At 41.5% G+C, this 21,920-nt stretch overlaps 1 protein-coding gene across 2 annotated transcripts in view; it reads left to right on the forward strand.

Annotated features, from left to right (window-relative positions):
• Nucleotides 1–11,869: 11,869 nt before the first annotated feature.
• RARG (retinoic acid receptor gamma) overlaps nucleotides 11,870–21,920 on the forward strand; it is a 139,258-nt gene continuing 129,207 nt past the window's right edge. Inside the window, exons 1-2 of one of the 2 annotated variants that reach the window (XM_083355016.1) lie at nucleotides 11,899–12,065; nucleotides 12,394–12,479. The gene's annotated coding sequence lies outside the window, so the exon portion shown is untranslated. Of the gene's footprint in view, nucleotides 12,066–12,393; nucleotides 12,480–21,920 lie in introns of both variants that reach the window. The other variant, XM_083355015.1, reaches the window with a different exon arrangement.

Consider the following 21,920-nt stretch of genomic DNA (forward strand, 5'->3'; position numbering starts at 1 on the left):
AGTTGAAGAATAGCAGTATCGAGACTCCCCTTATTCAATAGCTGCTGCATTTTTAAAAAAGGATATCTGAAAGTTATACATCCCTGCTTCTCTCTATGTACAGAATGCTAAGGCCCGGTTTTCTTTTAAAGTTTGAGACGCTTAGAGAAACTTTGAGAAGTTCAACAAAACTTTTATTTGAGAAGCCCTAAGGGATTGATTCTCATATAACGTTGGTGGGGAGGTTCACACATTGCGTTAAACCAGAGCAATTGCAGTATGCAAAGTTGGCCAATATGTTTCCTTCCCACAATCAGTGGCATTCTGGCTTGCAGCACTCCTTGAATTTTGGAGTAATTTAACTTGTTTTTTGTACTTGCCAATACATTGTATGATAATTGATGCCCACGCAGGGTCCCTCCTGGTTGTGTCCTTCGTTGTGTAACTTTTCTCTCCTCTTCTGGTTGCACTACTTGGCCCCACCCAGAACATGCTCTTGGGGACTGTTCAGGTGGGGCTGAGTTCAGGCAGAGCAACTGCTGTAAAGAGCCTTGTCTGAGAGCTGCCTTCTCCCCTAGTGGGAATGGGTGGCTCCTCAGCCTGCCTTGGACCCCATTGTTGAAGGATTTTTCACAAGTGAGCAGTGTGAAGAATGGCATCTGGGGTCACCCTGGGAAAGGGTGGGGGCTGCAGGTGTGACCGTGGGTGGCTGCCTGTTCATTTCAGTCCATCTGTAAGAACAGAGTCATCGTTGAGAGGGTGTTTTAGAAAGTGTAAGAGAACAGATATCTGGTCTATCGCCTCTGATCTAAAGAGCCAACAATGGAAAAGTCACTGGGGAGAGCAAAGAGCCTAAAATGTATCGGTGGGAGCAAAAGGGTCATGGCCAAGGCTACAAGAGAAGGTGGCTTTAAAGAGCACTCATGAACATGGGGGGAGGGGACAGAAGGATGGGAGAAAGCTTTGAAGGGCTGCCCAATTGAATTGTGCAATGAAGACTCAAGGGCTGCATGTGGCCCTTAAAACCTTATATAGGCCATGCCTCCAAGCTCTTCTGAAACCCAATGCCAATTTCCACATTGTAATTTTTAGTGCAAATGAGAAATTTAATGAATATTTATTAAATTTTTTATGCCAAAGCAAGCAAGATCCATACCCGAGAAGTGCTTGCAAATGGTACTTAGCTAATTTCCACTAAGCTTAAATTTTGTCCACTTTTTTTGGCCCAAATTGGTGTGTCTCTCAAAGGATCAAGTCTGGCCCTGCATATCCTCCCCACCCACCCTATTGGAATCATCCATGTTTTTATTCTGAAGTTCACTTTTGGTGTGGTTTTCCCATATTCCTGGTGACTGAGAGTGTGGTCAGTGTCTTCGTAAACTTCTAAAAGTAGAAGCTTCTGGTGATGTGGATAGTATTTACCCAGTTTGGGTGTAACGTTACATACAAAGGGCTGTTATTTTAAGGATTGCCAACTTATTTATTGACCTTGCTTCTATGCTTTTGATGCTATTCATCCCAATAGAAATGGTAGAAATTAAATCAGATAATTTGTTGCTTTTCGAAAAATTGAGCCTAGGGTATCTCTCAACTCTCCCAAGACCTAGCCCAGTAGCCTAACCTAGCAATTTTTCACATTGGTGCTCAGTTTTAATATTGATACCCATCAGTCTCAGCCAACATGAACAATGGTCAGGGATGGTGAGATTTTCTTTTTATTGATTGTGCTGGACATGAGGTTGAAAAAAGCAGTTCTAACGTATTGTCTCCTTGTACTGCTGTTTACTCTGTATATGAAGATCTCCGCATGGCCCTAAGAAAACAGTAAAGAGAGTCATGTGTAATGTATCGGGGTGATATGTTTTGTGGGGTTGTGTTTGTGTGTGCTTCTCTGTGTGTAATTCCATACCACGCATGTGCTGAGCATGTATTTGATTGGGTGTGATTCTCTCCGAGCGACTGCTTGTCCTGCTTTTGTGCTGTGCCTCCCATCTTGAATGGATTAGACATCGGTGACGCCAGCTGAGCTCAACCCGGCCCCACACTTCCCTTGGCTGGCTGAAGGAGGAGGGAGGATCAGGGATGCAGTGCCTAAAGATTTTGCTGGCATGCTTCCACTGCGAAAACATCAGCAGCTCCAGCTCTCTCAGTGTCCCACAACGATTTATCCCTCTTGCTGAAGAGCGGTGCCCAGCTCTGCAGAGACCAGGCAGGCCTGAAGCTGAACAGATGGTGCCTTTTCTCTTTGGCTTCTCGGTGGTTTCTCTGCATCTTTGAGCTTCTGTAGTAAGAGCTGGCCCCTCGGTCCCAGGAGACAGGCAACTGAACAGATTGAAGGCAAACTGTTCTGGAATTACCAATGTAGCTGTTTTAGATCCAGGTGCTTTACGTTTTGTTTTGCATTTGCATTTCTGTATCTTTCTTCCCCAAACTGAAGAAGCCTTGAAGAGGCCTTACACTACAGCCCTCATCCACTGCCAGCACTGACATAATGCTTGCGGGCGATGGAAGTTGTAATACAAAATATCTGGAGATGTGCCTGATTGGAAAAGTCTACTTATCAGCCACTGCCTGTAAATCTGAGCTAGGCTAGCTGCTTGGTGCCAGAGGACCTGAAAGTTGATCCTAGTCTGGAGCAAGTAAAGTCAAATGAGATGCTGTGTTAATCACTGAAAGATTTGTGTTACTCACTGGTACTTAACAATAATAAACTGAAAGACCAATCAGCTTTGCTTTTTTCCTCTAAAGTTCATAACTGTAACTGGAATATGAGACTCTTTATAACACTCCTTTTTCATGCAAGAAAGAAAAAAATTCAGATTTTTTTCTTTCCTCCTTGTTTTTAGACACATGCCTGTAGGATAGAATTGTTGAGCAACGCAAGGAAAATAGGCTCCTGCTTTGTGAAATGGCATGTCAAAATGTTGATAGCAGGAGAAGAAATGAAAAGAAGATGAGAGTCACAAATGTAAGAGGGAATGGATTTAAACAAATGCAGCTCACATCTTTAAGAATGTCAGGTTGCAACACAATAAGCATTTAGGTATCAATCAAGTAGGAGGCAAGAGAGCCAGACATAACTTTTTATCATCTATTCCTCCCCTTGACTCTTTTGTTTACTCTTTTCTGGTCTGAAGTAGTGCAAATATTCTTTATTCCAGGAGGGGAAGAAATGGAAGCAGACTGGACAAGGTCTTATACAGGTAGTCCTTGACCTTTCATTTAGTGACCATTCAAAGTCGCAACAGTGCTGAAAAAAGTGAGTTATAACTAGTCCTCCACATTTACAACTGTCTCTGCATCCTCATAGTCTCATGGGCAAATTATGGGTGTCAGCAACTGGCATGTATTTATCATTGCCATTTGCAACTTTCCCAGCTGGCTTCTGACAAGCAAAGTCATTTTTTGGAGGGGTGGGGGGTGGGGAAGCCAGGTTCACTTAACAACCATGTTATTTACTTAATGACCCGAGCCAAAAAGGATCTGTAATTGAGTAAAACAATCGCCTTGTTTAGCACGGAGGTTCTTGTCCCAATTGTCGTAAGTTGAAGACTACCTCTATACACGTTCTGTGAGTTGCAGTGTGGCAACATCTCCGACCAATGTATATGTTACTGTGAAGATAAATCTGAGATTGTGCTGAAAAGCATGATGGCATTTCATCAGTCATGTCATTGTTTCTGCATATCTAATTGCAACCAGTGAAGTGAACTGGAGTGGAAGGGAGGAACACTTGAGTACAAAGCTGTCACATCACGTCTCTTAAAACAACCACAAGTGTGAATCAATATGTGTGTGTGCGTGTGTGTGTGTGTATGTGTATATGTATATGTATGAATTAATTGTAATTCACTTGGGCCTCAGTGCTCGTGTCCTATTGAAATGAAGACCGCAGAATTGGAGGAGGTTAGGAAGAAGCCCCACATTGGCAGTTACTTGGAGGCAGAAAAGATCCAGAGGTATATCCATCTGCCCTAGTTTTCTTCAGGAGTCAGCAGCAATTTTTAAAGGTTTGCATGTACTTGGCAGAGGTACAATACCTTGTTTGCTCCTGCCTTTTGCCTTTGGCACACTACTTTGAATTGGATTGTCTAATCCTGTGGGTGGCTGCTGTGTAGACAATCTTTCCTCCGTGTGTGGGTATACAAAAGAGGTGTGTGTGTGTGTGTGTGCATATATGTGTGCTTCTCCCTCCCCCCCCTCTGTGTGTGTGTGTGTGTGTGTGTGTGTGGTCCCCAGCATCTGACCTGGCAAGACAAAGTGCCCTCAAGGCTGAAAACATTGCCCATCCTTCCTGTGATTAGATTTGTTCCCTTTCTGATTGTTGGCTCCTCTATGATCCCATGAAATATAGGCTAACTCCACCTCCCCCCTTTCTGGGTGAGAAGATACTCCATATATTCTCCTCCTCTTTATTTTGCAGAAGAAAGTGCTTTTATACACAGAACATCTAAAGTCTGTACTTGAAAGTACTTAACATGTGACAAGGAGATGGATTCTACATAAAATTCCAGGCTTAGAATTAATCCTTAAATGGACCACCGGAGAGGCTGTTTTCTATAGGTACAATACCAGCGTGCAATTAGACAAGCATGTATTGAAATACCATTTTGTGGGTGCTTTAAAGCTTCCTGCGTATTTTCTACATATACAAACATTTTTATTTGCCCTTCTGACAGGGATGTGCTGCAGTGTAAAGCATAGATGTGAGATACCAGATGAACATTTCTGCTTAGCTGGAAGATATTTTAGATGGCATTTTTTTTAGTATTCAGCTTCTCTTGAGTCAGAAATGGGGATTGAGATAAAAATTGGATGCTTATCTGTGCTTCTTATCAAAAGGGTATGATATAAAAAAAGTTGTACATTAAACTGCTGGCACCTTTTCAGGGTGAACTCACAAGGTCTAGGAGCTTGCTGTTGTGTTTGTGTGTGTGTGTGTTTTAGTGGTAGAAATTGTTCAAAATTCAGCTTAAGTTGATGGGTAAGCAACAATACATCAAGGTTAGTGGCAAATCCTGTGGGTGCAAATTGCCAGGACAGAAGTAAGAGAAAAATAAATGGTATTCCTTTACCATGTACTCCTCTAGTTTAGTCTGATGGGCAATTTAATTAATGACATAACATCAGTTTTGTAAAACTATGTTCATCAGATACACTGGTCATTTATGTGTTCCTAGCAATCAAATACAAAGCCATGCAGAGGAATAATGTTGGAGAAATAAAGAATTTGTATATATTGTGTAAAGCATACCAGTAATGTCTGTGGAGTTTTGTGTACCAACATCAACATAATACAACTGTCACTTGACAGCTGTATATAGTATACCTACTGCCATACAGAAAATGCTAAATGCTTATATGTTCATTTCCATGCACCTAAAAGTGTGCTAACATAACCTGTGCTTCAGAATAGCTTCCGATGGTGGAAAGGACTGTGGCACAAAATTCTCTTCTTTTATTAGATATCTCAGTACTGCTACTGAATATTCAGAGAAAATGTAGGCATTTCTGGGGTATGGCTAATCAATAGAAAGGTGATGATCTGCTTGGATTGGATAAAATATTTCTTTCAGAAGTAATAAATTAGGTGGCACCTTCTCCAATGCATTTTCTAAGCTAAGGAAAGGAACAACATTCCATAGCATCTGAATGTAACAGAGAGAAGGAACGCTGCATTGTTTGCTAAAGCTAAATCTATTTTTTGTTTTGAGAACAAAACTTGAAGGATAGAGGAGAATAATTGTAGCTTGGGGTTGAACTGTGATATCCTTGTTGCTCTCTGAGCTTGGTTGTTTTCATACAGATGTCTCATTACCAGTGCTTTTTTTGTAAAAGAAAAAGGTGCCGGAACTCACACATGTCATACAACCCACCTTGCCTACCCTACAAGGTTCCATCCGAAATAGGTGCCGGAACTCCGTCCTGAGTGTTCTATGACGAAAAAAGCCCTGCTCATTACTAAACTAGAAGCTTCTAGCACAGGGGTATCAAACTGCTGGCCCACAGGCCGGTTTCATCATACCGAAACCGCGCCCACCCCATTGCCGGGAATGCAAAAAGAGTCGCGATACATCGTGACACATCATGCGACGTGGTGAGTTTGACACCCACGTTCTAGCACTTTACCTAGTTAAGCAATAAAACATCTTCAAGAAAACAACCAAGCTCAGAGAGCAACAAGGACTCCACAAACTCAAAGGAGTCTTGTCACAGTCCCGAGTTTCATGTTCCTGGTGTGGTCATGGCTGGGTCATTTGAATCTCTCATGTTGGAGTCAAGTGGAAGAATAAAGTGTACCATCCAGACTCAATTCTTCCTTCTGGGACATCCCATAATGCCAATAAGATGCCAATAACCATTTGTGCTTCAAGAAAAGGCTGGCTGTCTCATTGTTAAGGATGCTTCCCTCTACCATGGCTTAGTAACAATGATGTGAATTGTCAGTTGCCATTTTGGCAGAACTCACACGATTGCTTTACTGACATTGATCTCCATGCTTTTTAGCTGTCTTGCCCTTGCTTGTCATAAGAACATAAGCCTTAACTGGATCATATCAAAGGCTTATCTAATTCTACATTCTTCTTTCCCTTGGTGCTTGGTAGGATCAGTGGGGAGCAAAGGGTCACCAAATGTACTGCATCTCATTTCCTCATAAGCCTCCGCTAGGGCAGTGCTTGGCGTTGACGTCTCTGACTACATGCTGATGGCTCAATCATTTCTGAAGGTCTTTCCATTATTGAGCTGTCTAGTCACTCTAGTGATGTCTTAGTACCCCAAGAAATTTATCTCTCTCCAAAGTAGTATGAAAAATTCCTTATGGTATATGAGATATTTATTTAAGCCATTGCCCTTTGGCCAAGATTGCATACTTGAGTGGCTAGTAGCACCAGGCTCAAGGTTGACTCAGCCTTCCATCCTTCCGAGGTAGGTAAAATGAGGACCCAGATTGTTGGGGGCAATTAAGCTGACTTTGTAATAATGCCGCTTGGGGTTTGTGTGAAAGCCCTAATAAGCAGGCATATACATAGAATGAAGGCTACTGCTAAGCTTGTAAGCTGCCCTGAGTCTTCGGAGAAGGGCGGGATATAAATGGAATAAAAATAAAAATAAAAATAAAAAAATAAATTTTCAATGCCATTTATCTTTTAAATGAAAAGTGAAGAAGTGAGCCTAGGACCTTTTGCATGTAAAGCCTGCTTTCTTCATGGCAGAGCTGAGCTACTCCTTACCCCATTAATAAGCAGCCTAACTCTAAACCACCACTGAGAATGGTGTGATGTAGTTTGTAGGATGTGTGGTTTATATCTGTAGTGATATGGTGTTAATAATGGCATTAGATATCCCCAGGTGTAACATATTTGTTTAGAAAGGCAGGCAGATGTTATTTTTAAATGTTGGCATCTGCCACTGCATCGCAAACTGGATATAGTGCTATCCTTAGTGGTCTTGTGAATTTTGTCCCCATCAGCAGTAATATTCCCCAATGACTAGACTATGAAAGATGTAGCTCTTGAGAACTGTAATTATGAAGTTGGGCAGGTTAGTTACTTCACATATTACATTCAGTCAAATTGTGGTTGTTGGTTTTGGCTGTTAATGTGATGTGTAGATGAAAGAATGGAACCAGGAAATAAATTATAGTTTGAATGGATGGTACATCACAATCTAAAAATCCTGGTTTCTTGCTGACTTACTAATGACCATTTTCATTTAGCATTATATGCACATACATAGGGATGTGATCATTTGCAATTTCTGGTTTATTCCTGGCTGGTTTGTTTTTTTCAATTAAGGCATAAATCAGTCTGGAGTCCAGCCACAAAAGCATGAGATAGGACCTGTGAAAAAGAAGGGAAAACACAGCAGGAATAAATTAAACTATTATCACTTTGACTGTAATCTTGGCTTATTTTCCACGTGGTGTGTGAATAAATCATGCCTTAGTACAAAGTATGAGTGCAGTTTTAATTGTTATCCTAGCATGAATGAATCTTTTTGGGATTGAACTTGGATGTTTTTTTTTCTTTTTTTCATGGTTTTCAGAGTATCTTTGTCCTTTTCTATGAGGGCCAAACTAGAAAAGGCACCAATACTTATGGCACAAGTGGTCTATTAAAAGTAAACTGCAAGTACAGTATAGCTGGTGATTGAATAGGGCCTGGCATGGGAAGAGAGGAATTCTGACACTCTGAGGTCCCACTTCAAAGGAGGCACTATTGGGAATAAGAACAGAGGATTATAGACTGTCCCGGTTCGGCTTCCCCTTGTTGGAGCTATCAGAGAAAAGATCCATCAGTACCCAACCTAGTACAGGTAGTCCTTGACTTACAACAGTTCATTTAGTGACCGATCAGGTACAACAGCACTGAAAAAAGTGACTTATGACCGTTTTCCACACTTACGACCTTTGCAGCATCAGGTGATCGAAATTTACATGCTTAGCACCTGGTTCATATTTATGATCATTGCTGTGTCCCAAGGTCATGTGATCCCCTTTTGCGACCTTCTGACCAGCAAAGTCAAGGAAGAAGCCGTGTTCACTTAACCAGATTGCTAGCTTATCAACTGCACTGATTCACCTAACGACGGAGGCAAGAAAGGTTGTAAAATGGGGCAAAACTCACTTAACAGGTGTCTCACTTAACAGCAGAAATCCTGGGCTCAATTGTGGTCGTAAGCCCAGGACTACTTGCATGCAAGAGCTGCATCACAATCCATAGAAAACGAAAGAGGGAAGAGACTCCCAGAATGTGAGCAGCAATACAAAGAACAGACAAGTGTGTGTGTGGGGGGGGGGAAAGAAAACTGAACAGGACAGGAGAGCTGTCTTGTTGGAACAGGCCGTCTTGCCTGATAAGCCTGCAGCATTTATCGGAGGTGGGGGCAACTAGTTTAGACAGGACTGCTCAAGCCTCTCCATCAAACTGGGTTGGAAGCAGCTGCCTCCCCTGTTCCACCCTGGAACTCAGCAAAAGAGGGGCTGGGCTCTCTACTTCACGGGCCCCCAACCCAGACTGTGGGGCTGAGTATTCTGCTACAGCAAGTCAAGGGTCTGGAGACCTGAATTTCTTCATCCCTCTCTATGGAAATGAGGAGATGCAATTGTTAAAAAGAGCGATACCCTTGTCTTGCTGCTAGGTGCATGTCTTACTTTCTGGTAAACATGAGTTAGCAATGGGGGCGGGGGGGGCGGGGTAGGTATGACAGGCATCTCTTCCTACACATATTCTCCTTCAGTCTGTCCCATCAAGCTCTCTAGATTTGGAATTCAAGAAAAGAATCATTTGTGTGTGTGTGTGTGTGTTTTCCCCCCTGGGTCGGTGGGGTAGTTTTTCATAATGAGGTGGCTTTCCGTACTTTAGCTAGCATATTCAAAGTTGCCAAATCACACAGCCCTTGCTTTCCCAGAGCCAGTGGTTGGTACAAGCATGGCATAAGATAAGATAAGATAAGATAAGATAAGATAAGATAAGATAAGATAAGATAAGATAAGATAAGATAAGATAAGATAAGATAAGATAAGATGATAAGATAAGATAAGATAAGATAAGATGATAAGATAAGATAAGATAAGATAAGATAAGATAAGATAAGATGATAAGATAAGATAAGATAAGATAAGATAAGATAAGATAAGATAAGATGATAAGATAAGATAAGATAAGATAAGATAAGATGATAAGATAAGATAAGATAAGATAAGATGATAAGATAAGATAAGATAAGATAAGATAAGATAAGATGATAAGATAAGATAAGATAAGATAAGATAAGATGATAAGATAAGATAAGATAAGATAAGATGATAAGATAAGATAAGATAAGATAAGATGATAAGATAAGATAAGATAAGATAATCTTTATTGTCATTTTTACTGTGGGCACAACGGCACACATCAAAAATGACATTTAGTTGCCCGCTCTCAAGGTGAAACACATACACGACACACACCTAAAACATACTACATACAACATATGTATAGACCCACAACCCTACATATACATAACAATAAAATATTAAATACTGTCCATCTTGAACGGAAGGAGGAAGCCTGAGAGTTCACATGGTTAATGCTGTGTGGAATGAAACTATGGCTGAATCTGGATGTTCTGCTACCATGAGGATTTAGTGGCCACCAGTGCCTGCTAGCAGGTGGTCTAGTTAGTGTAAATACTTAATCATGTCCAAGGTAGAGGATACAATATATATAATCACCATCCCAGAAGGCAACATGTGGCTTTCTTTTTTATATATATAAAAAAGCAGTCTTGAAAATTCTTATGGAATCAGTGGGAGAGGTTTAGCTCCTGGCATTTCCAGGCAGGACCAGAAAAGTTTTGGTCTTAAACTGGGGAAGTCTGCTGCCCATTTACACAGACAATAGTGAGCTACAGGGATCGTGAGTCAATATGAAGTGGTTCTCTAGTATTTCCATACAGGAAGTCCTCGATTTACAACAGTTCATTTAGTGACCTTTCAAAGTTACGACAGCACTGAAAAAGTTTGTGACCTTTTTTCACACCGTTGTAGCAACCCCGTGATCAAAATTCTGACGCTTGGCCACTGACTTGTATTTATGACGGTTGCAGTGTCCCCGGGGTCACGTGATCACCTTTTCTGACCTTCTGACAAAGCAAAGTCAATGGGGAAGCCAGACTCACTTAACAACCATGTTACTAACTGAACAACTGCAGTGATTCACTTAACAACTGTGGCAAGAGGGGCTGTAAAACGGGGCACGGCTCACTTAACAAATGTCTCACTTAGCAACAGAAATTTTGGGCTCAGTTGTGGTCGTAGGTTGAGGGCTACCTGTATTGACTTATTTGTCAAAGTTCAGGAGAAGTCACCAAAAGGAGACTTTTTAGGATTCTCCCAAAGTGTTAATGCTACAGTGCCCAGAATTCCTTGCAAGTGTCTGGAGGGCACCAGGTTGAAGAACTATCCTGAGCGGGGTCAATCTTATTGTCTGAGATCACTGATTCCTTTCAAGCCATGTGGACTGATAGTGCCCTGTGAAACTTCCTTGGCACTTTACCAATTACATAAGGCTAAGCAATGGTGGGGGTAGAGAAGGAAGAGATTAAGAGCAGGTGGTAAGCCAATTCACAGGGAAGATTTCTCTGCTCTTAACCGCTCTTTACTTGGAGCAAAGATGTGCCATCTCAGATCTCCAACTTCAGTCTGAAAACTGTGGTGTTTTCCTCCAATCCCAAAGACTTCCCAAAGTTGGTACCACAGGTTACTTTCTAATATGACAGAAGTGCGGGGCGGGATTTACTGAACTGGAGCAATTGTATTTAACTCTGTTTACTTAAAAGTAATGGCATTTAGTTTTTGCTCTGGTTCCACTGGCTACTTTTTGAAATAGGACTTGCTGGCACCCTATTGAAAAACCAGAGGCACTCTGATGAACTTCCCCGACACGGCAAAGCCGCTTAACGAAATTGTGACTCACAAATGCACTCACAAAACGTTGCGTGTAGTGGAAAGGTAAGCCGTCAGAGGGTGGTGGGCAGAGAGTTAACCGAAGGGCTGGTGCAAACGGTTTGGGCTTCCTTAGGCAAAACCCCGAGCACTAGTACACCCAGAGAGACCTTTGCCCGCCTTTGGGTCTCTGTGAGTGACGGGCAGGCTCCGGGCACATCCTGGCTTGCTGGAGGAAGCCCCTGGTTGTGGGACACGGGAGCAGCCCTTTCTGACAATCTGACAGACGCCTGGGCGCAGGGGGAGCGGCGGCGGCGGCGGCGGCGGCGGCGAGAGGAGGAGAAGAGAGAAAATATTTTCCGTGTCTTCGCCTGAAGTCATTCTGTGGTTTTTGAAAAAAATGTGCTGTATATTTTCAGGGCTGTGTCACATGATCTGCTGGGGTTATGAATAGCCGAGTATAATGATTTCTTAGTGAACGTTAAAAAAGAGCGAGCGAGCGAGCCATTCTCGGCGCGAGGGAGGCTCCTACTCGCCCGGGAGCAGCGGGGAGAGACGGGACGCGGAAAGTTCCCGGGGCTCCAGGTCTCTCTCTCTCTCTCTTTCGGGGTCCCCACCCCGCCCCACCCCGCATGTAGCCTGCCCGGCCAGACAGGTGAGTGGGCAGTTGGCTGGGCCTTGAGCTGAGGTGGGAGGTCAGATCCCTGATTTGGCGCTTGGATTTCTGGGCTGGTCCGCTTTCTTGTGAGTTTCCGAGGGCTCTTCGGAGTTTTACTTGAGTGCGGCACGGTGGGGATCCTGTGGAAGGGGGAAGGTCGTCTTGAATGAAAGAGAGGGGGAAAGGGAGGGAGAGAGAGAGAGAGAGAGAGAGAGAGAGAGAGAGAGAGAGAGAGAGAGAGAGAGAGAGAGAGAAGGAAAAATGTCTGATGGCTCTAAACGCTCTCTCTCTCTCTCTCTCTCACACACACACACACACACTGTAGAGACTACGTTCATTCGTTCCTTTGTGGCTACCTTATGAATGGCAGGAACTCTGGCTCTGAGAATGTGTGAGAGTGACAAAGTTGGGGTAAGGATAATTATATCTAGATATGCGTGGTGGTGTTGGGTGGGTGGGTGAGGGTTTGTTTGGACAGAGGGCATGTGGGTGAACTCCAGTTTGAGAAGCTTTGACAACCCTGTTGCCTTCCTTTCCGCCCCCCCCCCCCAACTTCAAATCCCCTTCCCATTCGGTGTAGTGATATCTCCCCTGAATACTGATTTGCACTGGGGCTGAAAAGGTGTTGAAATCTTGGCTGCTTTCAGTCACCGGCACATCTCTCACTGAGAGTATTCAGAAATGCCGGTGGGCAATTAAGCAGGCAATTTGTGATTACAGAAGGAAGCGTCTCTCTATCTCTCTCCCTCTCTCTCCCTCTCTCCCCTAGGACCATTTCTCTTCCCTCTTGAATACCTGAACAAAGTTTTTTTCAAAGTGGAGGGGGGCAGGCAGCAAGGGATTACTTTGTGAATGTTTGCGGAAGGAGAAGGGGTGTGGTAGCCCATACTGCCTCTAAGAAAAGAGTGCCCGGCATCTGTACGTTTTTATGGGAAAGCGCTCCGGAAAAAGTGTTGTAGTGGTGGGTGGCTGTGGATTAGGTGGGGCAGTTTGGGGCCTGTTCTCCAGATGTCTGGACCATTATATGGACGTTTCCTCTCCTCCGAAAGCTATCCAAATCCTTGAATTGGTCAATTAAACCATGGTGCCATCTTGACATACATTGCTAAAATAGCAAAAGAATTGTCCTGATTTTATTGTTGGATTGTTTCTTTGGTTCTGCTAGGTATCAGAAAAGAACAAAGCAAACTTTCCTGTAGTTCTATCTTGGCACAGACCTTTTCGGCTGTCCTTTTACATTTGACTTGCTATCAAGTCAATATTGCTCCATGTTATTCTTCATGTAAGAGAAGGACTTGCATACATAATTAACTCATCCATTTATCCATCCATCTTTTATTGTCATCTTGCTGCTCGCTGATTTCTCCTCTTCTGCATGTAGTGCCTCCTTGTTGCTTATATAAGTAACACTTGTGTATACTATTGATAGCACAATAAGCGTACTTGATGTGGTGGCTAGTAGCATATATGCCTGGATTTGTTCTGTTGAGTAGGCAACAAATCTGTTTCCTTGGCAATCTTCTGTAGATGCCTGCCTAGCAACAGAACCAATTTTCAGGTCCAGATGTCTGGACCTCAATAAAAGATATGATGGTGTATAGGATTCCAAAAATAATGAGGCCAGTATGTCTATGCTAGGAGCCAATTAAATGCAGATCTAAAAAGTCTCCATTATGTCTCTGTTGGACTGTTTTGTATATATTAACATATTAATGTTAAGGTTTTGGTTGGAAAATGGAACCAGACTGGTTGTTAAAGTCTGGATCTTTTAAGTGAGCACCCCCTAAAGGAAAATTTGAGGATTGCTCCCCAAGTCCAGTTATATTTTCAATTCTCTTTCTGTCCCCTTTGTTATGCATCTGAGCATCTTCAGTTGTCCTATAGGGAAAGGTGGGGTGACAATAAAGGATATGAGGCTGAGATATATAGAGGTTATCAGACTTATTAGTCAGAATAATAATGAAGTAAAATGATGCACAGATTTTCCAAATTGGGTGGAGTGAAAATTGTAGCATATGAACATTTTGTGTGGGTGAAAATTGATTTTTCTTGCCTTCTTCATTTGCTGCCTGTCTAATTACAAAGTAGGACTTGTTTCTGTTCTCCTCTGATTAGTGCAGAATAAAAAAAATGGGAACATGGTATTTCTGCGTAGCCTGCTAAAATTGCTTTTGGATGGGCCACTAGAACACTCCTGTCTCAGGCTATTTCTCACATGGCAGACAAGGACCAACAGCGAGACATATTTTTTCTACCAGAAAATCCTTTGGGGTCCTGTTTACTGTTACTTTTGGTTCCATGGAATGCACCCTTTATGTTTCTCATTAGCAGCAGCATTTGGCCAAAAATAAACTGTTGTAAGGATGAAATTAAAGGCAGGCTTATAAATAAAGCCATGATGGATAAAATCTGTATCCAGGCGAACCAAGTGGGGAGGTGCAATAAAAACTCTTTTTTAACATTGGGCCATAGTAGATTGAAAGAGGTATTCATGTCCCAGTGGTGGGCCAGGAACCTTTGCAGACTGAGTAGCCTTCTGCTTTGATCTGCTCCAAGCTCTATTTTGGGTCTTTCTCATTTAGTTCAGGATAACATGTACAGTACTTCTGCCCACGTCATCTTTTTAATAATGAGGCTAAGACTAAAAGATATGGACTGGACAGCAACCATCATCTGAGCGTGGTTAAGAATGGGGCTTAGAACCCAGATATCCATTTGAGTTACAATAAAATACTGGCATTCTTGTCCAATCTGGCTTCTTAGATATTTCCTTGCTAATTGCTATAGTTGTGTTTGTTTTTCCATTTTCCCCTTCAAGGATAGTCAAGAAATTGAAAAAATATTGGGCTTTACATTGCTTTACGTTGCTCCCAGATATGTATGAGACAATCTTATCGAGTCTTGCATGAACACCGAGTTAGACAAGATAAACTTAAAACCTTTTCCAATTGTATGATTTTTTAAATTTTCACTTAAAAGTTGTCTCTAGCCTTCTGCTTATCTTTTTTTCTATTTGTTATATACTTTGCAAAGCTTTATTCCTTTCCTTTCTTCTTTCAACATTGTCCTTTACCTCCAAAGCTTGTTGGGCACTTTTTCTTCTTCTTACGTAGTTGATTGAGTTGACTGTCTTCTCTGGTCCCTCACTATGAATGGAACGTGCAGTTTAGCTTAACCTATTGTTAGAAGATGTGCATAGATCCACATTTATACAATATTATAAATTCTTAGAGCAAGGAGAGTGGTCCTTTTATCTCAGCTCTATTGCACAGACTATGTCGTGTCCACTGAAATGGCCATTATTGTATAAACAGAATGTATGAAAAAAATATGGTGGCAAAATATCCTCTTTCTTCTAATATAGCTATTCTGAAAAACTCCCACCTATTCTCCGTTTCATGTTTTCTGCCTTCGAGCCTTTGCCCACTTGCTAATCTTAACCCGCTAATCGTAGCACAAATGTGCCCAGACCGCATCTCTTTTTTGCCATGTCCTCCTGAGATTGCCTTCATCTCATTTCCGGTCCACGAATGGACAAGCATAAGTCAGCCTTAGCTGTACTAAGGTAGAAGTAACACTTTCATTCTTGGCATAGTTCAAATGGCAGCCTGCAAGTATGTGAAATTTTTTAGGTTTTGCTATTACCTTTGAGTGAGTGAGATCAAAGGACAGAGAGGCTAGATAAGAGGCAGCAGTGGGAACAGTAGATTTCTTGCCAGTGTAGTTTTCTGCTGATTCAGGGAAGGGTGGGTAGAATTTTGACTCAGTGACCAGGAAAGGCTTTAAATGTAACACTTCTAAAATGTGATCCAAATTTATGATGGCCAATCATTTTTGAAGAATACAGTGAATGCTGCTGAAGATGCTCCCTTCCAAGAATACTTCAATATTTCTTTTCTTCCCATTTACAGAGGATCTAGGAAAGAGTTCTAGAGTGCCCTTTCAGCTTAGAAAGGACTTCAGCAAGGCCTTTGAGACAGAATACAAGCAACAATGCATCTTGTTCATAGCAGGGAATGGTCAATAAGTGTGGGCAATGTGTCACTCAAGAAACCTTTGTCATTACTGGCCTTATTAAGAGGCTATATACAACTTTCTAGGAGATCCAGGGGTTTCCAAAACATGTATTTGCTAAGCAACTTAAGAATCTAAGAATACATTGTGGGGAGGGAATCAAAAATAATGTGGTGGTGAAATGTGTTGCTTGATTTGTGCCTCTTGGCCATGTGGAGCTCAGCTGAAATTTCCTGCACAACAAGCACAGGTACTCTGGGCAGATAATAGGATGTGATGTGCAAGAGGACCACAAGTCTTCTATTTCCTAAAGTGGACATTATACTTGCCATGGGCTTATTTTGAGATTCTTATATTCCAAATTAGAGGATACCTTTCTCCAATCTAATACCCTTCAGATATGTTAGATTATAGTCCTGTCATAGCAAGCCAACAGGGTCTATAAGTAGACTAAGTACTAATTATGTAATCTGTAGTCTAACCTACCAAAGTCATTAAGCTGATAACAGAAAAACAGTTGTGGGTTAATTACTAATAGGAGAGCTAGCTAATGTAAGATGATGTCAATTCCTGATTCCCATGGGATATGTTTTCTTCTAAATCTTATCATGACCATCATTAGACTAGGATTTTCTATATCTAGTGAGACACAAAAACCTGCTATACTGGCAAAGAATTGCCATTTGGGCAATGCCGAATATGTATAGCTGAAAAGAAAATCCAAGTTTCTAGTCTTCAGTAGTATGGAGAATAGAAATATATGAGCAGTAACCTATGAAGGCTTGAATAAAAAATTGAGAATGGTCTGAAGGTAGGACATTCACTATGTCTAGCTCTCTCCCATGAGATTGCCTCAGCTGGGCTTCACTTTGGACTCTGAACAAGGTAAACAAGGGATGGAAGTACAATCAATTCACATAATTCTGCATGACTAATTAGGTTAACTTCGCATAGACAGTTGTGTGTATTCTTTGCTCCCTTTTCTTGCATAACTTTTTTTTGACAGAAAAAAACCAACTACTTAAAGAATTGGTTCCTGACCAAAATAAACGTGAATGTACTCTTCTCTTCTTCCCACTGATACTGCATTGAATAGCAAGGTAACAATGATTCTTAGCAATTTTAAAAAAAACATTGGCAAGTCTGGATCTGGCAATGGCAAGGTAGAGAACTGTGAAAGCATAAGAAAGAAACTCAGGATTGATTTTGTTTTGTTGTGTGATTACATGGGACAGAGAAACACTGACAGGCTTTTAGTAGTCTCTTATTATACCTTGCTACAATAAAAGGCAATTCTGGAATCTCCTCTTATCCACCTCAAAGGGCTGGCAATCAATCCTCTAGGTCAAACTTCCTTAATCTGAAATGTCCCCCCCCCAACCATTGGATTAACACCTGAAATTCTGTTTTAACAGTGGGGAAGCAAATCTAAGATATCCTGAGAGCATCAGGCTAGATCAAGACGTCTGAATTAGTGAAGAGGTTGCACTGTGTTTTTTTACTTTTCAAAATATTTTTATGGGACAGCAGTGAGGACTGTGGACTGCAGTTCCTATCATCCCAATAATGCTGTCAGAGAATGATGAAACTTGCTATCCAGACTACTGTAGGAAATGTTAAAGGTATGGGATTTGAGTGGGAAGAAGGAGTTCCCCAGAAGCTAGCTTGTTTCTAGAAAATAATACGGCAGGGTTGTTTATGTTGATTTGCCATGCCCTTTCTCCTGCTATTGTGGAGAAAACGTGACAGGTGTTGCCTGCAAGCACCAGGGACACAAATGATTCATCTCCCACCTTTTTATGTGTAAATCTGTTGCAGCTCTTGTCCCATTAACAAAGTAAATAATTGAGATTTAGTTGAATGGGTAGGATCATGTTATTCAAAAGTCTATGGCATTTTGACTGAGTCTCTAAAAGTTGTGGGTTTCAAAGCTATCCAAAGTATCCTGAGGATGTATATATTTTAGACTGGAGAAATCAAATCATGTTGGAATATATTCTTAAAATGAGTTTGAACAGATTGGAATAACAGAGCCAAGGCCAATTGAAGTGATACTTGGAAGGCAGCATTCTTCAGCATGACAGTCTTAAGATGTATTGGACAATGGCCTTATCCCCAGTGTGTTTGGGAAATGTGTAGGTCCGGATGGAAGCCTACTGTAGTATATAGTGACAGCACCAATATAATAGGTTATCCTATCTCATCTTGTGGCATTTAACATGTGCTGAATATCAACACCTATGGTTCCCAACCACTTAGAAGTGGCTGTGCTATTTAGTAATTATAGAAATTCAAGAGGATCCCATTGAGTGAATTAGAACAGACTGTGACAGGAGACATAAATCCAAATGAAAGAAGAGAGAAGTAGTCAGACAGACATAAAGAACATCATTGGTGGAAAAGTAGAATGATTCAGAGAAAAGGAAGATCGCTATGTTAGGGCAAAGGAAAAACTAGGACCTGGATTTTTCTTAAGATGTGGGAAGATATGTTGTAAGTTACTGCTCTCTCAATTGGTATTGTGAAGTCTTTTTAGTAAAATGTAATCTTCAAATTAAGGGACGGGGTGTGGCTCAGTGGGTTAGGACGCTGAGCTTGTCGATCAGAAGGTCGGCAGTTTGGCGGGTCGAATCCCGAGTGCCGCGTAACAGAGTGAGCGCCTGTTACTCATCCCAGCTTCTGCCAACCTAGCAGTTCGAAAGCACGTAAAAATGCAAGTAGAAAAATAGGGAACACTACGGTGGAAAGGTAACAGCGTTCTGTGCGCCTTTGGCGTCTAGTCATGCCGGCCACACGACCACAGATACGTCCTCGGACAAGCGCTGGCTCTTCAGCTTTGAAACGAAGATGAGCACCGGCCCCTAGAGTCGGAAACGACTAGCACGCATGTGCGGGGGAACCTTTACCTTTACCTAATCTTCAAATTGAGCTCAATTCCCAATGACTTCATGGATGTGTCCATGCACCTTTCCTGACAAATATAGGAAAAGGATTTTTCTTTGTTTGATTGGTCTGATCATCAGAAGATTGCAACTTTTTCTGCAATTTTTTTTAACTTCTCACTTTAGTTAAGAACCTAGGATTTCCTAACAACCTCTCATCAAAGGACTAACCAGATCTGACCCTGCTTAACGTTTTGAGATCAGCTAAGTTTAACAAGGAACTTCTCGTAGAGTCATTATTCAATCTGACCTATGGAAAAAAGCCAAGCTATACTGCAGACATCTAGTAAGATTATGAGAGCAGGCAACCAGCCAGAAATAGTGACAGAGGAAGTGTTATTAATTCAACTTGAATGCCATTCTTAGACTAAATGGCAAATGATACAATATGATGGATCCCAACAACATTGGACTCTTCAGGCAAGGAAAGAAAATGTTGTAGGACAACAAATGACTATAGTAGTCGGGTTCACTGTTTTTTAATTTGATATTAACCTAACATAGCCCTGGGCTAAGGCCTGGAAGGGCAGAGCTGCTATCTGCACCCACACAATGCAACTACTGTTTTCACAAAGGATCTTGGCTGAGCTTGGATGAAATAGCCATAGTTTATGTGGCAAAGCCAAAGACATCACTTGGAAATGTGGTGGATAGTGTGTTGGTATAGACAGGGGAAAAACTATGCAAGATGTTACAAATTGGGACAAACTGGGCATGTTAAAAATTATTTCTGTTTTGGACTTTAGAGAAAGTAATCAAAATCCATACTGGAGTAATAGCTTTATTAGTATTAATGAAAACAGCAAAAAAGGGTGGATAAATGTGAGACTTTTCATTATTATTTTTTTCTGGCAAGTACTAACAAAACAACAAGAACAGCTGATGAGCAAGAAAAAAGTTTAAAAATTAGACTAATGTTATAATCATTAGATCTGAGATGGAGTTTGCTGACTGAATGCATTTATTAATGAAAAGTATCAGTATCTGGTCACTTGAGTAGTGCAAATGGGTGTGGAGCCTTCTTGGAACTGCTGAAAGAATTGTGTTGTAGACAGGAGATATATGATGTTGTATCCCTAGTCAAGTGAATCTGAGGGCATAGATAAACCTCCAAGGGGCTTCAACGACTCCCTAAAATAATGCAAATGACCAGCTGTCTTCAAGGAATATAAATCCTTCCATTCCCCACCATCCAGTCAGAACTGACGAAGCTTATTGGATGAGAAGCGAAAAGAAAAAAAAACCAGTTGAAAGTCCAGTTGCCTCTTGAAAAAGTGCCTTCGGGACAATATCTGGTCATGAAGCTTGGTATGCTGATCCTGTTGTAATTTTTGCTGGACTTGAATCTGTTGAAGGTTTTCCAAAGCCTCATGTTCTCTAGTACGTGTCTCACTTGTGGAATGTCATTGACATTGTTCAAAAAAAAAAAAAAGTTTGGCTTCCGTTCCCAAATTTCCTTAAGCAACTGATAGGGAGTCCTGATCCTTATAACAAGTCAGAGGGGCAGAATCCTATAGAGCAGACATGTCAAACACAAGGCCCGGGGGCTGGATCCAGCCCACGAAGTGGTTTCATGCGGCCCGCAAAGCCATCCTGGAAACAGTGAGGGAACGGCCCCCACTGCCTTGGCCCTGGCCCAGAGACCCTCCTTCTGCCAGAGACCCTCAGATCTGTCCCACTCCTGCCCAGGCCCCCATAGGCACCCTTGATGTGAATGATATAGAGCTGGCCACGCCCACCTAGTAGGCCATACGCACTCTAGCCACGCCCACCCAGTAGGCCACGCCCATCCTGGCCATACCCACCAGCCCTCCTGAGGGCAACCGCAATGCTGATGCGGCCCTCAGTGGAATTGAGTTTGACACCCCTGCTATAGAGGCACGAGGGACTTTTCAGTGGGCAAACAAACATTGGGAGCCACCTGTCCCATTTAGAACCTGTCTCCAAAAATTATTTTTTTTGTATCCTTTTAAGAATCTGCTTGAATCCTTCCTCCAGACAAATCTTAGGATGATGGGCGGTTCTTTGTTTCCTTTTATTCTTATGGCGTGCCTGGGATTGACAAAAGGACTGTTCATTTTTTCACCAAACTTTGAGGAGGCCTAATTTCTAAGTAACAACTTTTTCAAAAAAATTATTATTTTAAGGAATAATATAAGCAAAGTACCAAGCCATATAACAATAACAAAATTATATGAAACAATCCATAAAAATGAAGACAATTAAAAAGAAAAAAATATTTTAAAAAGCAAAAAAAATCTCTCTTACATGTTAAACTTATAGATAGCTAGTGGATCACAAGAAATCACATCATTTATTTTATTTTATTTTATTTTATTGCATTTATATACCGCCCTTTCCCTGAGGACTCAGGGCGGTTTACAGGGAGTTAAAAATCAACCATACAAAAGTTAAAACCCAATTCTATATTATAATCAAAATGTTATTGTAAAATACAATAACATCTATTCTAAAGTCGAACATACTCTTGTTTCATCTTTTGATTAGTAGAAAATATTGACTTTTCCAAGAAGGGTAAATTACACATTTTCAAAAACCAAACCTTAATACTTGGAATAATTTCACTTCTCCAGTTTCTCAATATTATTCTTTTTGCCACATCTTCTGCAGGGCATAATCATAATTCCTCATAGACCATCAGATTCCAGCGCTTTGGTATGCAATTCAACATTAACATCTTTTAACTTTTAAAGACTTTCCCATAAATCTATTTATATTCATTCAAGTGTTATTTCAGAAAAGTATGAAGAATTTGCAGGACCTTATCAAAAGCTTCAAGTATTTTTCGTCTCCAGTGGATCTGATGTCCTTCTTTTCCTAATTTCCCTTGGGGCCTTGCTCACGGATCCCTGAGTAGCCCACCCCATTGCTGGCA

The sequence above is a fragment of the Vipera ursinii genome (assembly GCF_947247035.1).
Source record: "Vipera ursinii genome assembly, chromosome: 2".
Classification (NCBI taxonomy): Eukaryota; Metazoa; Chordata; class Lepidosauria; order Squamata; family Viperidae; genus Vipera; species Vipera ursinii.